The 17,475-nt window shown below is 38.2% G+C and overlaps 1 protein-coding gene across 2 annotated transcripts in view; it reads left to right on the top strand.

Moving 5' to 3' along the window:
- PIGK (phosphatidylinositol glycan anchor biosynthesis class K) overlaps positions 1-16,590 on the top strand; it is a 151,920-nt gene extending 135,330 nt beyond the window's left edge. The window contains exons 12-13 of one of the 2 annotated variants that reach the window (XR_004060501.1): positions 9,319-9,471; positions 16,488-16,590. The gene's annotated coding sequence lies outside the window, so the exon portion shown is untranslated. Of the gene's footprint in view, positions 1-3,744; positions 3,870-9,318; positions 9,472-16,487 lie in introns of those variants that run through there. The other variant, XM_010370953.2, reaches the window with a different exon arrangement.
- Positions 16,591-17,475: the final 885 nt, after the last annotated feature.

The following is a 17,475-nucleotide window of genomic DNA, read 5'->3' as shown; positions in this document are numbered from 1 at the left end:
ATTTTTCTCTTTGACGCCCTCTTTGTCTCTCTCTACATCTCTCTCTCTCCGAGTCTCTCTCTCTCAGCCATTACAAACTTGGGGCCCTGGCAAGGGTGGTGGGGAACAGGTCCAACATAACAGCCTATGTCAAGAGCTGTATACCTAAATCGGGAGGGACACCAGGGACAAGACTCCCTGGGTTTATAGCCTAGATGCCTAAGGACACAGCCTAGAGCTTCCTTAGATCCCTTTGGAGATACAACTTGCTAGAGGAAATGAAAGTCTCAACCATTAGTATCTAGGAGGCAGGGATCAGAGGAAGTAGATTCAGAGGTAAGGAGATTTTTGGGGCTACACTTTCAAGATTATGGTGGTCGGGACCCAGGAAGTATGGGTCAGAAGGAAAAGTAGGGGCACACGCATGGGCAACTGTTGAGTAGAGACTTCTGGCTGTGCCATGACCTCAACCGGCTACTGCCGGGAGTTTGGGATGACAGCATTCTGCCTCTAGTCGGCCCTCGGCTTCCCAAGAAAATTGAAAGTGGAAGCTGGCTCCAGGCAGACCAATGTCCCCAACCCAGAAGGGTTGGGTACTGTTAGAAAGTCCTTCCCCAGATAGCCTCACACCTGAGCCTTAAGTCCAGCGGCCGTGTTAATCGTTTTTAACTGGCCGACAGGTGCCTGGTACTTTCCTCCAATTCTAAGGAAGGATAGGACAGAATAGCAAGCGAAAGTGGTCCAATATTACCACTTTTGGAGGTCCCTTCGTGGTCGCCAAAATGTTACCCGGGGGGTCCTTGCTCCCAGAGCTCCCAAGATGGTGGTGGGCCGCTTCCAAAATGGCAGTGGGCCACTTCCAACATGGTGGCAAGCCTCGTGTTCTCTGACCTGGGGTTCTTGGTCTCACAGATTCCAAAGGATGGAATTTTGGGCCATGCAGTGAGTGTTGTCGCTCTATTCTAAGCCGTGGGTCACGGAAGAGAACCATCAGCTTGATTAGGATGAACCCAGGGACTTAGCCATGCAGGAAAAATGGCAAGCCTTTAGCCCAATCGGGAGTGGCAATGGGCGCCTTGCTGGATCAGGAGCACAGCGGATACCCTGCCCGATCTGGAGGGATGGAAGTCAACGGCGGGTCTGCGATGGCGGCAAACAGCAGTGGTGGAGGGCAAATGAATGCTCAGCTCAAGCGGTAACAAAACATGGACCATAAGAGTACAGTTGCAAGATTTAATAGAGTGAAATAGAGTGAAAACAGAGCTCCTGTATAAGAGGAGGGGACCCAAAGGGGGTTGCTGTAGCTGGCTCGAATGCCTGGGTTTATATCCCAATTCTTGTCCCTCCCGCTGTGCTCTCAGGCAATAGATGATTGGCTATTTCTTTAACTCCTGTTTTGCCTAATTAGCATTTTAGTGAGCTCTCTGGTTGGGTGTGGGCTAAGTTGCAAGCCCCATGTTTAAAGGTGGAAGCAGTCACCTTCCCAGCTAGACTTAGGGATTCTTAGTTGACCTAGGAAATCCAGCTAGTCCTATCTCTCAGTATTACATGATGAAATTCTTGGCCATGGTCATTTCAATTGTTCAGATTGTTCCTCTGGGTTTAAGGAAAAGTCTTATTCTCTCCGAAAGAGATGAAAAAAGAGTCAGAGCACATTCTTGACCACCTTCCCTAATTCTGAGGGCTACCCTGGGATGCAAATGTTCATTGCAACACTATTCACAATAGCAAAGACATGGAATCAACCTAAATGCCCACCAATGATAGACTGGATAAAGAAGATGTGGTGTATATATACCATGGAATGCTATACAGCCATAAAAAAAAATGAGATTATGTCTTTTGCAGGAACATAGATGAAGCTGGAGGTATTATTCTTAGCAAGCTAATGCAGGAACAGAAAACCAAACACCACATGTTCTCACTTATAAGTGTGAGCTAAAGAATGAGAACACATGAATACACAGAAGGGAACAACAAAGACACTGGCAACTACTTGGGGGTGGAGGTTGGGGGGAGGGACAGGCTCAGAAAAGGTAACTACTGGGTGGTGGGCTTAATACCTGAGTGATGAAATAATTCTGTACAACAAATCCCCGTGACACGAGTTCACCTAGGTAACAAACCTGCACATGTAGTTGCAAACCTAAAATAAAAGTTAAAAAGAAAAGACATGAAAAGGCACCACCTTCTGACACTGTTCTGGGAGTTGGATCTGTTCTATGTGACTCACAGACCTATCATATATGTGAAAGCCATCCCGCAAGAGTCTGAGTGACTGTTTTAATAACCCTGAATTCTTCTGGCTTAGGCAGCCTGTCCTTGCTTCTTCTGACAAGTACAGGAAATGGAAAGATTCCGGAGCAGGAGGAGCTTCCTGTAACCCTGCTAAGAAGGGAGATAGATCAAAAGAGAAAAAAACATATTAGCGGCCAATCGGTGTAGGAAATGTTCTAGATTAGTTAGCTACAAAGTTGTTTGCAGATTAAGCCTGAATGGTATAGAAGTTAAAAGCCTAAGCTTTGCATTTCTGTCGCTTGTCAGTCTGATAAATGTACACTATACAAGGAACATAATGATTAAAATTACAAATAAGAAAATACATTTATAAACCAAGAAAACCAAATGTGGAGGAAAAAAATTGAGATTGAAATAAGAGAAATCAAATAAAAGGAATACAGATAACACATTGAACTGGTTAAAAGAAGAAAACCAGGGGCTCAGAAATTAAAAGTGTAACTAGGGAAAAATTAGAATAAAATAATCAAAATTTCAGATGTTAAAATCAGAAACATAGAATTTCGAGGATATAGTTGCGAATAAAGCTTAAGGAGAAAAGGTAACAACAATGTTTTCAAGTGAAAACAATGAAGGAAAAAATTAAATGGAATAGAAAGAGTAAGCCAGGTAGCTGAAACCTGTTAAAGAAAGATAAAAACTAAGCAAAAATCTAGTCAAAGGAATATATCATTCTCTAAGTGCTAAACATTTAGAGAACAAAACAACCTAAATGTAGAAGACAAGAGCTGAACAATTTAAAACATGAGAAGAGCAAATATTTTTTGAAAAACAAATTACCTTCTTTTTAAAGACATCTGGCTTTTGTTATTATTATTCTCCAAATACTAAAGCAGCCACACATTCCAGTAGATTGTCTCTGTACTTTTGATTCCAGAGGCCAGGTTCTTTGCAAAGCATCCCTCAGGGTTCCTTTAGGCCAAAGCCAAAGGTAGCAAGCAGTTCAAAATGTTTAACCTCTTCTGGCTCCTCTGTCTCCAAAGGCTCTTGTCTCCTGTGTCTGCATGGCCTTTAATTAGATAACATGAGGAGCTGGCCATGGAAACAGGCTGGAAAGATACATGCCCTGGTTTGGCCAGCTCTGTTGTCTGCCTTGGCTCTGCAAGCAGTCCTGCAGACATGCACTTCACTGCTTGCCAGGAAGCCCAGGAATCACTCCACAAATATATTGCCTGCCTACATAGCTCCAGTCGCTGAGGTTATCATGGACTCTTCTTCTTCTTCTCACGTTGCTGACTGCAGTTTAGACAATCATACTGTTTTGCAATATTTCAGGCCACAGGTAGAGAGTAAGTCGGTGGTTTTCAAACTTTTGCCCTACCACCCACAATAAGAAGTACATTTCATTTAGTGACTCAATACATACATATACGTATATATCTATATAACTGAAAAACAAAATTTGTAAAATAAATACCCTCTCTAATATCATGCCCTCTGTTGCTTTCTTTGTATTGTGTATTACAGAATTGTCTCATGTGGGAGCTGGAGCAATGGTTTTTAAAAACATTTTGCTGGCTGGGCGCAGTAGCCAACACTTTGGGAGGCTGAGGCAGGTAGATCACGAGGTCAAGAGATCGAGACCATCCTGGCCAACATGGTGAAATCCCGTCTCTACTAAAAATACAAAAATTAGCTGGGCGTGGTGGCACACGCCTGTAGTCCCAGCTACTCAGGAGGCTGAGGCAGGAGAATCACTTGAACCCGGCAGGTGGAGGTTGCAGTGAGCCAAGATCTCACCACTATACTCCAGCCTGGCGGCAGACTGACTTTGTCTCAAAAAAAAAAAAAAAAAAAAAAAAAAACTTCCATCCACACTAAGAAATACATTTAACATTGTGTCCCAATATACATATGTGTATGTATCTATATAATTAAAAGTTTCACAATGCAATACTCTTTCTTTTAATAGCATATCTTTTCATCTTTTATTGTATTGTATTATAGTTCTGTTTACAGCTTCTCAGCTATATCTACCTACATTAGCAACTCCAGGATTGCTACCAAGCCAACTCAATGACAGCATAGAGAACCACAGGCAAGGAAAGTGCCCAAAAGGATGGTAGAATCACTACAACACCTTTGTACTGAAAATGCACTTTACTCCTTCCTATTGTCGATCTGGTCTATACATTGTGTCTTTGTTCCCCCAATATTTGTGAAATATAAATATTTTTTATCTGTAAGGTGCTTACAATAGGGGATGGGGAGCCAGGATACTGGTGAAGAGAGCTCTAGAAGGGTTTCTACATGTCATTAAATGGAGAGTATCTGTTGGACATAATTTTTTTGGAAGCTACAGAAAATCCTGTTTGAGCACACTTAAATAAAAAGTAGAATTTATTTACATAACTGAATGTTTAGCAGATATTTGTCTTCAGGCTCAGCTTGATCCAGGACTCAATGATATTCTAAGATGCATCTCTCAGTTCTGTTTCCCTGAAATGTCCCCATTCTCAAGGTGGCTCCCCTTGTGTTTGCAAATATGACTATAATAGTTCCAAACCCTAAAGCACCATGAACTGGAGGAAAAGTTTATGTGTCTGCCTAGGGTCATGTTCTCATTCCTGAACCAATTTTTGTGTCTTGGGAGACAGGATATGCCAACAGGTGTAAGCCAGTCAGGGCCTACTCCTGGAGCTCCCACATGATTAAGAGTGGGAGGACTGATTTTTCAAAGAAAATAAAGAGAACTGTGACTTGGAAGATGGGAAAATGGAAGTGGGGCTGCCAAGGGCAGGTGCTTACTCCACTGAGCCTCAAATGCAGCAAGGAGATAGGAAAAAAGTTGTGGTGGGGAAGCCTTGTCAGTGGGGGGCAAGCCTGGGACAAGGGCAGCACTGTAGGTGGAAGGAGCAGCATGAGTGAGGCCTGGGGCCACCTTATGTCATCTGGTGTAGCTGGAGCTTCAGGACACACACAGGAGCAGTGAAAGATGAGACGAGAGCTGATAAAGCAGCCTGTGGGTTCTGATTTCCAGGCTACAGACTGAAGACTAAATTTAACAGCTAGTCAGAATTCAGAGAAAGGTTTTAAGTAAAATTAGCACCGTAGGAGATTAACTTTGCATTAATGAAATGGGACAGAAATGCATTGGAGAAAGACAATCCTGGAAGATTACAGTATTCCAGGCAAGAGTTAATGGAGTGCCAAACAGGGTAGCAGTGAGTGTAGAGAAAGGAGAGGAATTGATTCCAAAGCTCTGTGCCCCTCTATCCCATCACCCCATGAAATTTTCCATTCTGTTGACTTATGCAAAGGCGGGAGAGATCCTTTAATATTTAATTGGCTTCAAACAAAGATTAAATAATTCCTGAGAGCTTTACTTTTCAAAAAGGAAGAAACCACCTGTTGGAAAAAAATAAATGAATAGTTATGTAGCTCATCACAGAAATCTATTTCATCACATGGTTCAATAACTTTGCAACAAATGAAATGAAACAAAGATGTTTCTAAGTCACCAAACAGGCTCCAGAAGTCTCTCTCCCTAGAGCCCTATGTTCAGAATTCTTCTCATCCCTATCTTACAGAGCCTTCATTCCAACCATCCAGTGTTACATATGTGCATTTTTTATTACCCACTAGATTATGATGAGGGTTTGGGGTGACAGAAACCTCTTCAGGTTGAGTACAATAATTTCTTTTCCTCTTTCACAAGCTCCTCTACTTGGATCCAAGCACCATGGCTGGAGCCGAGATATGGATATGAATCCCAGCTAGACCTGAACCTAGGGAGGCTCTGGTTTAGTGTGGGAAGTAAGGCATTTAACAAGTGCTGGGAGAGACATGGGCACAGAGTGCAGTGGGAGGAGAGGTCCGCTGTGTGCGGTAAGAACTGGAAATGCTTCATCAGAGGCAATACTTAATAACAAGTCTTAAAAGATAGGTGGTCAAAGAAGGCAGCAGAAAAGAGGGTCTTTGGAAAGTGCTTATCTGGCAGATGGATGTTTGAACATGGAGAATGCCAAAGCAACGTTGAACTCATGATGTCTTCAGAAATACGTAGCAATTTCTTAGAGAAACTCTCAGAGGACTCTAAGTTGCCTGAATCCAGTCAATAGACTCAACCTCTGTCCACGCTGGGGCTGAATCATCTGGTAAAAATCAACATATAAATTTGGAGTTTACACAGATTTTTATTTATTTTGTATCTATTATTATTATTATTTTTGAGACGGAGTCTCACTCTGTCGCCCAGGCTGGAGTGCAGTGGTGCCATCTCTGCTCCCTGCAAGCTCTGCCTCCCGGGTTCACACCATTCTCCTGTCTCCTCCTTAGTAGCCAGGACTGCAGGCACCCGCCACCACGCCCGGCTAATTTTTTGTATTTTTAGTAGAGACGGGGTTTCACTGTGTTAGCCAGGATGGTCTCGATCTCCTGATCTCGTGATCCACTCCCCTCGAGCCACCGCATCTGGCCCGATTTTTATATATTCTTATTTAATTTCGTTTAAAGAGACAAGGTCTTGCTGTGTTGCCTATGCCAGATTGCAGTGGTGTGATCATAGCTCTCTGTAACCTCAAGCTTCTATGTTCAAGAAATCCCCCCACCTCAGCCTTTTGAGTTACTGGGACTACAGATAGGCATCATCACCCCAGGCTAATTTTAAAAAGTGTATTTTTGTAGAAACAGGATCTTACTATGTTGCCCGGGCTGCTCTTGAACTCCTGGCCTCAAGTGATTTCCCTGCCTCAGCTTCCCAAAGCTTATTTAATTTTTACTACAATGCTGTACAGTGGAAATACTAGGAGGCAACCCAGTTTTACAGAAAACAGGTTTAGCAAAGTCATCAAGAGTCATACAGCTGGGAAGGGAGGATGAAGTGGCCTCCAGAGATGGGCTGGCTTACAGGTCTTTTGCTGCACTGGAGCGTACAGCTTCTACCTGCTCTGATTGCAATGACTTTGTCCCTTTGGAGTTGAATCGGACAACTTGGGATCCCTTTTCTGTCCATTGCAATGTCACTTCTTTATTTGTGTACCAGCATAAGCCCAACAGTTTCGACACCTGTTCAGTGAAGAAGGCTTTTATAGACAGAACAAACTGTACACGCACACACACACGCAAGAATCATGGGTAATCTGTGGTGAAAGACATCTGGTGTTAAGGATACAGGTTTATTATTACAAAAATAAGTCAAGCAAGATTCGTTTCTCTTCTACCTTAGAGACACTTATACTGAGAACAAGGACTAATTTAAAGAAATTGAAACATCTATACTCGAAGTTATTTTTTATGTCTTTCTTTAAAATAACAGTTTTTAAATATTCCTAGAATCCCATAAAGCATTGTTTTATTCATGTAACTATCATGCTTAATGATCTTCAGTGATACCCTGCTAATGTCACGAGGTTCACACCCTTTAGCTGGGAATTCAAGGTCTGCAATAATGTCACCACAACCTAGATTTCTAGTTTTCTTTCCAAGCTCTCCTCTCCACCCCTGAGAGTTTCCCTCCTCTTTGTCTGTGCTTGCTTCTCTCTGCTTACCTTCAATTTCAGTCCTGGCTCCTCAGTGAAACCTGCTACTACTGACAATACTGTCTATACTGAAAATACTTGGCCAAAATCCAAAAACTTATTCTGAGGACTAACACCCAAATTTGGCACATTGTGGCACAAATGTCTTGCCAGTGAAATCACTTACCAGTTTAGTATGGTCTTCTCTCACCCTGTGAGTGAGTCTGGTTAGTGATGCTTCTCCTTCAACATCTTGCATTTGATGAAAAAAGATAACTCTAGTCTCAGGAAGGGCCTATGAGCTGCATGGCCCATTTGGTAACAGTCAAATCCATATCTTGTTACAAACTCAAAGAATGACAAGTACTAGTAACGAAAAGGCAGGTGATATGGTTTTGCTGTGTCCCCACCCAAATCTCATCCTGAATTGTAGTTCCCATAATCTGCATATACTGTGGGAGTGACCCAGTGGGAAGTAATTGAATCATGGGGGCGGTAACCCCCATGCTGCTGCTCTCATGATAGTGAGTGAGTTCTCATGAGATCTGATGGTTTTAGAAGGGGTTTTCCCCACTTTCACTGGCACTTCTCGCTTGCCTACCACCATGTAAGACATGGCTTTGCTGCTCCTTCACCTTTTGCCATGATTACAAGGCCTCCCCAGCCATGTGGAGCTGTGAGTCCATTAAACCTCTTTTTCTTTATAAGTTACCCAGTCTTGGGTATGTCTTTTTTTTTTTTTTTTTTTTTTTTTTTTTTGAGACGCAGTCTCGCTCTGTCCTGCAGTGGTGCGATCTCGGCTCACTGCAAGCTCCGCCTCCCAGGTTCAGGCCATTCTCCCGTCTCAGCCTCCCGAGTAGCTGGGACTACAGGCGCCCGCCACCACGCCCGGCTAATTTTCTGTATTTTTAGTCGAGACGGGATTTCACCGTGTTAGCCAGAATGGTCTCGATCTCCTGACCTCGTGATCCACCCGCCTCGGCCTCCCAAAGTGCTGGGATTACAGGCGTAAGCCACCGCGCCCGGCCGGGTATATCTTTATTAGCAACGTGAGAGTGGAATAATACAGCAAGGCATGAGAAAAATCAAGGTAACCCTCCCAACATATTGTCTGGTTTTAATCCCTTATTAAAAATGCCAGGCCAGCTCAAATGAGACTCATATGTCTGAAATCCAGAAAAGGAAGGAGGCTAACATGTGGGCACCAGAGGCAAAAGAATATGGTTTGTAACACAGTTGGAGAAAAGAGGAAGCTGAAATCATAGTAGAATACTGCAGGAAAGGATCATGCTGTAAAATGAATGAAGACTCACCAAAAAAGGGCTTTGAAAATTCTACATTTGAAACAAGAACTTACAAGAAGGAATGCAGCTCTCACCAGGTACCAACTTGATTTTCTTTTTAGACTGGTGACAGGCCAGGGGGATGATACAGTCAGAAAATGTTTGTATTTCAGCAACACATCTGCTAAAGCCTTCCACTGCATCCTTGTAAAATAAAGTGAAATATGCTTTGGATCAAGTAACAGATACCAGGTGGATCAGTCACATCCAAATAAGCAGCTTTCTGTTATATCCTGCAGGGAATCCGTGGCTGGCCTACCATCTCCTAATAACATGTTTATCAGCTTTACACGTGGCACCAACAATAAGGGATTAGATGTCCAAGAGATGACAGAATTAAAATTATTTTGACAAGCTGACACCGGTACAATTACAGTTAACACAGATAAATGGTAAGTTCTTTATTTAGGATGATTGTTTCCTCTGTTGAGGTTTCTATGGCTTAGTATACAGGATTATAAGAAGATGCTGCTATGGGCTGAATGTTCGTGCACTCCCACTCCCAACATTTCCATGTTGAAGCCTATTCTCCCATGTGATGATATTTGGAGGTGGGGCCTTTGAGAGATAATTAACTCATGAGGGTGGAGCCCAAATGAATGGGATCAATACCCTTTTCAAAATAGGAGGAAATGTGGGATTCAACTAAGAAGATGACATCCCTAAGCCAGGAAGCAGGCCCTCACAAGGCACTGGATCTGCCAGCACCAGTGATCTTGGACTTCCCACTCTCCAGAACTGTGAGAAATAAACGCTTGTTGTTTCAGCCACCCAGTCTATGGTAATTTGTTATAGCAGCCCAAACTGACTAAGATGCTGTTGGGAATTGTAGTTGATCTTGTGATAACTTGCTCTTTTAAAAATCCATTTTAAGTATTTTTAAATATTCCATATGTAATTATTTTATATTCTATATCTGATAAATAATTCAACTTTCTAAATTGTTGTTTGTTATTTCTGTTGAATCTCCTGTATGCTGGTATATTTCCTTTGGTATTTTGTGATTTTACATAGATTATACAGATACATGTCTAACGAGAAGCCTACAAAGGAATGTTGCATCCTAAAAAAATGTATTAACAGAAATACAGGTTTGGGCCAAAGGATATTGCTTTGAATTGGTCAGATGGTCAAATAATAGCTTAGACCAAGTAAGAGAAAATTAACAAACTAGGAAATAGAATTGAAGAAATGACCTAGAATGTGACACAAAAAACAGGGAGATGAAAAACATGGAAAAATGATTGAGAACATGGAGGATAAAACAGAAGATCTAATATGCATCTAACTCGAGTCCTAAAATGGAGAATAGAGGTAATATAGGAGAGGCAATAGGTGAAGAGATCATGGTTAAAGTTTTTCCAGAGATGATAAAAGATGTCACTCCATAGATGTAGAATAAAGAAAATAACTAGCAGAATAAAGAAAATCCATATCTAGACATATTGTAGTGAAACTTTAGAACTCCGAAGATAGACAAGATCATACAAGCAGCCAGAGACTGTACAAAGGAATAATAAAGCAATGACAGAAGACTTTTCAACGTGACATAAATCAGGAGATAGTTGAAGAATATCTTTAAACAGGTGAGAAAAAAATCACTATTAACCTAGAATTGTGTATACAGAAAAGCAAGGTAAGGATGGAAGACATTTTCATGCATACATTTGTGGTAGTTTCCCCACAATGTCTTTGTCAATGAAGCTTCTAAAAAATTTAAGAACAATAGGAAAAAACAGTGAAAATTTCTGATATGAAAAAAGGAATGGAGAGCAAAATAAATAAATAAATAAATAAGTAAACAAGTAAAATGTATATAAAATTAAACTAATTTCTAATGTGTGGAATTGAAAAAGAAGTGTATAGAATTAATTGACTGTACATAGAAAGGATATCATTGAGAATTAAAGGTTTCTAAGGTCCTTGATTATTCAAGCAGGGAGGGGGAATTTGAAGATATTGATTAATCATATAATTTCTTAAGTTGTTAAGTATATATGATAAAATTTCACTTCAAGAGTAACCATTAGCAGAAAAAGTATCTAACTTCCAAACTAACAGAAAGAGAAGAGTGGAGTAGCAATAAACATAACCAATTAGAAGAAATGGGCAATAAAGGAGATAAAGGCTTAGAAGAAGAATGAATGAATGGAAATTGCAAAATAAGATTATAGAAACAAGTCTAAATGAATTATTAATTCCTCCAAATTGAAAATTAAGTCAACTTTCTAATAAAAGACAGAGATTGTCAGATTTCAGAAAGAAGAAACATTATGTTGTTTATGTTGTTGACAAGAAATACCTAAAATATAAGGGCACAAAATATTGAAAGTAAAAAAGTGTTATTTAAAGATATTCATAAAAAATAGTAACAAAAAGAGCATTCAGCTGTATTCATGACAGAAAAATACAAACTTTAAGGTAAAAGTGTTATTAGGGACACAAGTGGTTAATACCAAATGATAAAAACTAACTTTAAAACAATGAAAAACTTGTATACACCTCAGAATAACTAAAGCAAAAAAATGTGTAGATGTATAGAGGAAAAATGACAAATTCTATATCATATCAGGTAAGTAAAAACTGCTTCTTTATTATTGTTTAACCTAACTAAAATATAAAATATTTTATAAAATATTTGAACACAATTAGCAAGCTTGATGTAATGGGTATATTATGGAAAACTGGGCCCCAATCTTAAAGAGAAATGCACATGAAACACTTGCCCAAGTTGACAATGTACTGTATAAAACGAGTCTCAAATATGTAAAACAATGAACATAATGCTGACCATATTCTCTAACCACAAGCAATTAATTTAGCTATCAACATAAAAAGAATAATGAAGTCCTATATATTTGGAAATTTGAAATATCTGAATAACTGAGGAAAAGAGGTGATTCTTCCTTACAGTACAACTCCAAATTCCAGACAAAATATAGAATAAATTATGAAAATAAAAAGAAAATCACTATTTGGTAAACACCAGAGTAATAATTGTTGCAGCAAGGATCTGCAATGGATGCTAACATTAGTGAGTGAAAAACAGGATATTTGCATATTTTCAAAGTATCAACCTGCAAGATTCTTAACAATTACAAAGGAGAAAAGAGTAACTTTCGAGTGAAGAAACCTAAGACAGTACCTGTATTAGTCAAGAGTTTTCAGAGAGAAACAAAACTGATAGAACATCCCTCTCTCTTTGTACATATGTATATATAATGTGTACGTACTTATATGTATAAATACAGACATATGTATATACGTATATGTGTGTCTATAAATGCTTATACAATGAAAATGGAAACTATGGAAACAAGAAGACAATGGCAGTGTTCAGTAAAATTATCTTGCATCAGACAAGATAAAAAAGAAAAGTACATTACTGCCGTTTATAAGAGAAACAATTTAAATGAAAGAACACAAGACAATTGAAATTAAAAGGACATTAGAGGGTAGAAAAGGATATAAACATAAAAACATTAATAAAAGCAAGTGTAGCTATACCAGTGCCAGGCAAAATAGGATTTAAAGAGTGTAGCATTACTAAAGATAATGAGATACTTTTTATAAAGGCAAAAAGATCACTTCTAAAGGAAGGTATAACAATCCTAAATATGTATGCACCTAACAACACGTTTTCAAGGCAACAGTCAGACTAAAAGAAGAAATACAGAAATTCACAGAGAAATAGTTGTAGGATTCCATATATTCCCCTTAGTAAATGATAGAATGAACAGACAACAAAATCAGTTAAGTATAAAAAAGATTTAAACAACGTTAGTAATCAACTTAACTGACACATAAAGATTACTGTCCACAACCATAATAAAGTACACACTTTTTAAGTACACATGGAATATTCACCAAAATAGACAACATTATGGACCATTAAGAAAAGTCTAAATAAATTTCAAAAAAAGAATGGCAATAATACAGAGTATTATTTGCCAGAGTATTATTGTGATGTTTGACCACAATGGAACGGAGTTAAAAATTTACTAAAACATTTCTAGAAAATGCCAAAATATTTGGAAGTTAAGCAACATATATCTGAATAACTCATGCATTAAAGAAGAAATCACAAGGGAAATTTTAAAATATTTTGAAGTTAATGAAGATTCGACATATCAAAACTTGTGAGATGTAGCTAAATCAGAATTTAGAGAAAAATTTATAGAATGAAAAAATCACAGATCTAAACTTCTACCTCAGGAAGCTAGAACAAGTATAACAAATTAAACCCAATGACAGGAGGAGAAAAACACAAATAAATATAAAAATTTCAAGGATATATTAAACACACAAATAATTACTACAAGAAACCCCTGTCAAGTTAAACAGAGAGAGAGAGAGAGAGAGAGAGGGAGAACCACTACCAGGAAAGAGAAAAAGATATACAAGCTATCCCGCAGAAATTAAACGGAGACTAAGAATATCACAAACAACTTTATTTCATTTAGATGAAATGGACAAATTTATTTAAAAACACAATTTGCCAAAATTGACAGAAGTAGAAATAGAAAATCTACTTCTGTATTTATTAAAGATATTGAATCTATAATTAAAAATCTCTTCACACAGAAAATTACAGTTTCAAATGGCTTCAATTCTTTCAAACACTCAAGGAAGAAACAATACCAACATTACACAAACTCTTGTAGAAAACAGAAAAAGAGGAAACACTTTCTAATCCATTAATGACACTAGCATAACCTTGATATCAAAACCTGAAAAAGTTAATACAAGCAAGAAAAATTACAGACCATGCTATTTTGTGAAAACTTGTGTAAAAAATCCTTTAAAAAGCAGCGCTCAAATATAAAAATAAGTTGAAAGGATATTACATCATGACTAAGTGGGGGTTTTTCGTATCAATGCAAGTTTGTATTAACATTTGAAAATCAGTGTGTTGGAGTAAATTAAAGTTGGAACTGGGCCTGAAGAACCCCTGAGCAGACCTCAAATAGCTCTCTTGCCATGGTTTTGCCAGGTGAGTATAAAATGTGAAGATGGCTCTGCAATGTGGAAAAGGGCTCTTAGCAGAATCCGAACATGCTGACACCCAATCTCAGACTTCCTCACCTTCAGAACTGTGAGAAATAAATTTCTGCTGTTTGGAAGCCACTCAGTCTATGGCACTTTGTTATAGCAATCCAAATGGAACAAGACAGTCCACCAAAATACATGTTTAGGGATGTTCATAACAACTATATTCATAGTAGCCCTAAAATGAAAGCAACCCAAAAGACCATGAATATTAGAATTAGTAATTCTACTGCAATGTGATACTACACAGCAATGAAAGAATAACTATTGACAGGAAAAAACCTTACAAACACAATTTTGACTGAAGGAAGCTGGATATAAAAATAGACCACATGGGCCGGACATGGTGGCTCATTCCTGTAATCCCAGCACTTTGGGAGGCCAAGGTGGGTGGATCACCTGAGGTCAGGAGTTGGAGACCAGCCTGTCCAACATGGGGAAACCCCGTTTTTACTAAAAATACAAAAAAATTAGCCAGGTGTGGTGGCGCACACCTGTAATCCCAGCTACTCGGAAGGCTGAGGTAGGAGAATCCCTACCTCAGCAGAGGTTGCGGTGAGGTGAGATTGCGCCATTGCACTCCAGTTTGGGCAACAAGAGCAAAACTCCATCTCAAAAAAAAAAAAAAATATATATATATATATATATATACATATATATATATATATATATACATGACATATGATTCCATTTGTATGAAATTTTAAAACAGGCAGAGCAAATCTACATGGATAGAAGTCAGAATGATGGTTACTCTGGATGGAAAGGTTGACTGGAAGAGACATGAGTGAGCCTCCAGGATAATGGAAGCATACCACATTTTGACCTTGGTAGTGGTTACTCACGGGCATAGACATATAGAATTTCATTAATCTATAAACATAAGATTTGTGTACTTACTGAATGAAAATTTTACCTTGGTAAAAATTTATAACTAAAAAAAAAAAAAAGAATAAGCAAGACATTCCCCGGAGGCAGAATAAGGTGAGGAAGAAATTTTACTACAAGATATCAAGATTTATTATAAAGTTATAGTACTTAATTATTAATTTATTAGTAAAGAGATAGTCAATTTGATTAGAATTGAACAGATTACAGAGAGCAGAAAGAAATTCCCACATATATGAAAATTTGATTGCAAATCACTAGGGAAAAACAAATTCTTAAGTAAATTGTGCTGGCTGGAACAGTTGGTATCTATATAAAAACAAAAGTGAGTTCTACCTCACATCATTCAAGAAAATAAATCCCTAACTGCCATGTAAAAGACAAAATCTTTGAAATTTCTAAAATAAGATATAGGAAAATAGTTAATGATTAAGAACAGTGGAAGAGTTATTAAATAAGGAATAAGAAGCTCTAACGATGTAAGATAGAAAACATGAAACTGACATAAGCAGTACAATGTAAAACTTTTGTTCCTTGAAAGGCACCACAGAGCAAAAGAAAAGACAAGCCACAGATTGGAAGGAGATATTCATAATACATAGAATCAACAAAAATAGTATCAAGAATATACTAAGAATTCTTTAAATCAAAAAGTAAAGTAACCCAGGAGAAGAGTGAACAAAGATGAATAGCCACTTCACAGATGAAGTAACACTCATGCAGAATTAACAACAGGAAAAAATGCTGAACTACATAAAAAATAAGGGAAATATATGTAAAGATCATAATGAGATATAATTTACATCCACCAGTTGGCCAAAAATTTAGTCTGGAAATACCAAGTGTTGGCAAGGATGTGGACAACTACTGTTAGGAGTATAAAATGTCCATCCACTTTGGAAAACAATTTGGCAACATCATGCACGTGTGAACTGTTTTACTCTATGGCTCAGAAATTTGATTCCTAGGTATGCACTCTACAAAATTCTTGCACACATGTTCTAGAATTTTCTAAGAACATTCATACAAGCATTGTACATATTAGTAACAAGCAAAAAACCCAAATACTTACTGAAAGAATGGATAAAAGTAAATTATGGTATATTCACATGATGGTGTTATACAGTAGTGCAAATAAACTGGATTTGTATATATGCAAAGGGTATGGATAATCTTGGGAAAAAGCAAGTTTCAGAAGACTATATACAACATTTTAATAGGCTTATAACATTTATAAATATACAAAACCAAATGATATAGTAATTTTGTATAAATCTGTGTAATAAAACCATTTAGAAAGCAAGAAAATGGTAAATAAAAAAATTCAAGGCAATAGGAGAATACTCGGGTAGCTTCAAAAGTAGTGATAATTTTTTTTTATGTTTCCTTCATAATATACATATTCATCACATTATTTGGTGTGTATCAAATATTATATAATGAATATTCTAATAGCAATTGTTGCCCATAGGATTAAATTTCTGCCAAGAAGTACATGGTGACAAAGAACAGATACCCCAGAGACAGAGCCTTTGGCTTCTAACCTGCCTTTCCCACTTAAAGGAGGCATGACCTTGGGTAAGTTACTGAAGTGCCTTGTTCCTCAATTTTTGCACCTGTAAAGGGGAATGATAAAAGAACCTATGTCATGGGGTTATTGTGAGGACTACATGCATATATATATATATGTGAAGCACATAGAAGAATGCTCGGCACAAGACATGCTATGCCTGTTCTCATCTTCATCACCCAGGGGGCCAGATACATAACTTCTGGTAGTTTCAATTTGTTTGTCTGCAAAATGGGACAATAGGATTATGGTGAAATAACATATATGTCACAAAAGACATTGTGCAAAACACAGAAGATATTCAGTAGGTAGAGTATAATTATAAAAATTTTGACTCAATCTTATGGATTTCCTATATTTGGTTTTGAAATTAAAGACCTAGTCACATGGTAAAGAACTAAAGACACTAACCCTTGAGATAACCTATGCTGTGAGCAAAGACATTCTTAAAATTTTATGAAATAACATTTTGTGAATATAATATAAATTTTGAAAATGCTAGAAAATCTGTGATCCTCTCCATTTAGAAAAAGCACTCTTCTCAGTTGGGTATCTTCTAGCCCTTTTCCTATGCTTTAAAAAATGAAATTGAGATCGCACATTTAAATAAGTACGTGGAAGAGTAGATGATGAAAGAGGAATACTAGAGTGTCCACATGCTCAAGAAGGAAATAATATGGTCCTTTGTAGAAGTAAAGGTGGCAGCTGACTCACCTTTACTGCCTGCCTGTTGCCCTCTCCTGTAGCTGGGAGGTAACCAAACATCAGGTTCTGGCCAGGTGGTGATTCAGGAGCCTGCGATGCTCTGCCTGAGGACAGCTTTTCCCAAGGGTTCTCCTTTCCCTTCACATTCTGGTAGAGATGAAACCATTTTGGATCTGCTTCATGG

The sequence above is a fragment of the Rhinopithecus roxellana genome, chromosome 12, assembly GCF_007565055.1.
Source record: "Rhinopithecus roxellana isolate Shanxi Qingling chromosome 12, ASM756505v1, whole genome shotgun sequence".
Classification (NCBI taxonomy): domain Eukaryota; kingdom Metazoa; phylum Chordata; class Mammalia; order Primates; family Cercopithecidae; genus Rhinopithecus; species Rhinopithecus roxellana.
This window is presented reverse-complemented; position numbering and strand designations above follow the sequence as displayed.